We start from the raw sequence: 3,326 nt of genomic DNA on the forward strand, positions 1-3,326 counted from the left end.
CACAGTCTACCATTATTATTGTTCCGGTAGGTAGTACTATTCACAGTGAAAGTTACATAAGTTGATATAATTAAGAGAGAAATTATGGCAGCAAAATATGAGATAGAGAAATTTCATGGGAGTAATTTCTCCTTGTGGAAATTGAAGATAAGAGCAATTTTGAGGAAAGACAATTGTCTTGATGCAATTGAAGGCAGACCTGCAGATATTTCAGAAGAAAAATGGAGAGAAATGGATAACAATGCTGTTGCCAATTTGCACTTAGCATTGGCTGATTCAGTGTTATCCAGTGTTGCAGAGAAGAAGACTGCAAAGGAAATTTGGGATACACTGATCAAGTTGTACGAGGTCAAGTCACTTCTCACCAGAATATTCTTGAAGAGAAAAATCTACACTCTTCGAATGAGTGAGTCCACATCAGTAACAGACCACATCAACAATCTGAATACGCTGTTTGCTCACCTTACAGCCGCAGATTTCAACATAGTAGAAAATGAACGTGCGGAGCTTCTACTCCAGAGTTTACCAGATTCATATGATCAACTCATCATCAATATAACAAACAATAACATTATCGGTCGTCTATCCTTTGATGATGTTGTAGGAGCAGTTCTTGAAGAAGAATCCAGGCGAAAGAATAAGGAAGATAGACTGGAAAATTCTAAACAGGCAGAAGCATTGACGATGATGAGAGGAAGATCAATGGAACGTGGTTCCAGTGGGAGCCAGAATCATGGTAGATCAAAATCTCAGAGAAGGAAGAACCTCAAATGCTATAACTGTGGCAAGAGAGGGCACGTGAAGAAAGATTGTTGGAACAAGAAGAGTGGAGGAGGGAAGAATATTGAAGCATCAACCTCTCAAGGTTGTGTTACAAGTACCTCAGATGATGGTGAAATCTTATATAGTGAAGCAGTAAATTCTAGAGGTGGAAGACAACTTCATGAACGTTGGATATTGGATTCAGGTGCAACCTGGCACATGACTCCATGTCGAGACTAGTTTTACAATTATGAACCTATCTCGGGAGGATCCATGTTCATGGGAAATGATCATGCCCTAGAAATTGCTGGGATCGGTACTGTCAAATTGAAAATACATGATGGTACTGTTCGAACAATTCAAGGGATACGACATGTGAAGGGCTTGAAAATGAATTTATTGTCCGTTGGGCAATTGGATGACCTCAATTGCAAGATCCACATTGAAGGTGGAATCTTGAAAGTGGTTAAAGGCAACTTGGTGGTGATGAAAGCAGAAAAGATCACAACCAATTTATACATGCTTTTGGGAGATACGTTGAAAGAAGCAGATGCATCAATTGCAATTAGTCAAGAACAAGAAACAATGATGTGGCATCGTAGACTTGGTCATATGTCAGAACGAGGCCTGAAAATTCTAGCAGAACGTAATCTCTGCCCGGGCTCAAAATGGTAACCTTACCATTTTGTGAACACTGTGTGACAAGTAAGCAGCATAGATTGAAGTTTGGCAACGTGACTACAAGAAGCAGACACATACTGGACTTGATTCATTCTTATGTATGGGAATCACCGGAAGTATCTATTGGAGGAGCAAAATATTTTGTATCATTCATTGATGATCACTCAAGGAGTTTGTGGGTGTACCCAATCAAGAAGAAGTCAGATGTGTTTCCAGTATTCAAGGAATTCAAAGCACTAGTAGAACTTGAAACTGGGAAAAGAATTAAGTGCTTAAGGACAGACAATGGAGGAGAATATGTAGATGGTGATTTTCTAGCATTTTACAAGCAAGAGGGTATTTCAAGGCAATTCATAGTGCCTTATACACCTCAGCAGAATGGTGTAGCAGAGTGGATGAACAGAACACTTCTAGAAAGAACAAGAGCTATGTTAAGAACAGCAGGAGTGGCTAAATCTTTCTGGGCAGAAGCAGTGAAAACTGCTTGTTATGTAATAAACCGATCACCATCAACAACAATTGGTTTGAAGACACCAATGGAGATATGGAATGGAAAGCCACCTAATTATTCTTCATTACATGTGTTTGGATGTCCTGTGTACGTGATGTACAATTCCCAAGAAAGAACAAAACTGGATCCAAAATCCAGGAAATGTATATTCTTGGGTTATGCTGACAATGTTAAGGGGTATCGCTTGTGGGATCCCACTGCCCGCAAGGTTGTTGTTAACAGAGATGTAGTCTTTGTAGAAAATCAACTGCAAAAGGAGCAGAAAGATGACAGTACTACCAAAGACACTACTTCAGTAGTGATAGAAAGGAAGGCTAAAGAAGATGATAACTCTGAAGTAGAAGAAGAGCACGGAGAACAAGAACCAAATGATGCCAATGATGGAGAAACTCAACAAACAAGACGTGAGATAAGGAGACCATCCTAGCACTCAGACTATGTGATGGCAAGCCACGATGCATATTGTCTTCTAACAGATGAAGGAGAACCATCAACCTTTCAAGAGGCTGTGAGCAGTTCAGATGCTTCTCTGTGGACAGCAGCAATGCAGGAAGAAATGGAAGCCTTACATAGAAACAAGACATGGAAACTTGTAACACTTCCAGAAGGTCGAAAAGCCATTGGAAACAAATGGGTTTACAAGATCAAACGTGATGTCAATGATCAAGTGAAGCGATATCGTGCAAGACTGGTGATTAAAGGATTTGCTCAAAAAGAAGGCATTGATTTCAATGAAATATTTTCTCCAGTGGTTAGACTTACCACTATCAGAATAGTGTTGGCTATGTGTGCTGAGTTTGACTTACATCTTGAACAATTAGATGTAAAGACTGCTTTTCTTCATGGTGAACTTGAAGAGGAAATATATATGCTCCAACCAGAAGATTTTGAAGAACAAGGAAAGGAAGACTTGGTTTGCAGGTTGACCAAATCTCTGTACGGTTTAAAACAGGCGCCAAGGTGTTGGTACAAGAGATTTGATTCCTTCATTGTTAGCCTCAGATACAACAGACTAAGTTCAGACCATTGTACGTATTACAAGAGGTTTGGTGATAATGATTTCATCATTTTGTTGTTGTATGTGGATGACATGCTGGTGGTAGGCCCCAGCAAAGATCGAATCCAAGAATTGAAGGCACAATTAGCTAGGGAGTTTGATATGAAGGACTTGGGATCAGCAAACAAGATCTTAGGAATGCAAATTCACCGAGACAGAAAAGATAGGAAGATTTGGCTTTCTCAGAAGAATTATTTACTGAAAGTCTTGCGGTGCTTCAATATGCAAGACTGTAAGCCAATCTCTACCCCACTTCCTATCAGTTATAAATTATCCTCAAGTATGTGTCCTAACAATGAAGCAGAGAGGATGGAA

Source organism: Abrus precatorius, unplaced genomic scaffold, assembly GCF_003935025.1.
Source record: "Abrus precatorius isolate BTA unplaced genomic scaffold, Abrus_2018 Scaffold5, whole genome shotgun sequence".
NCBI lineage: Eukaryota > Viridiplantae > Streptophyta > Magnoliopsida > Fabales > Fabaceae > Abrus > Abrus precatorius.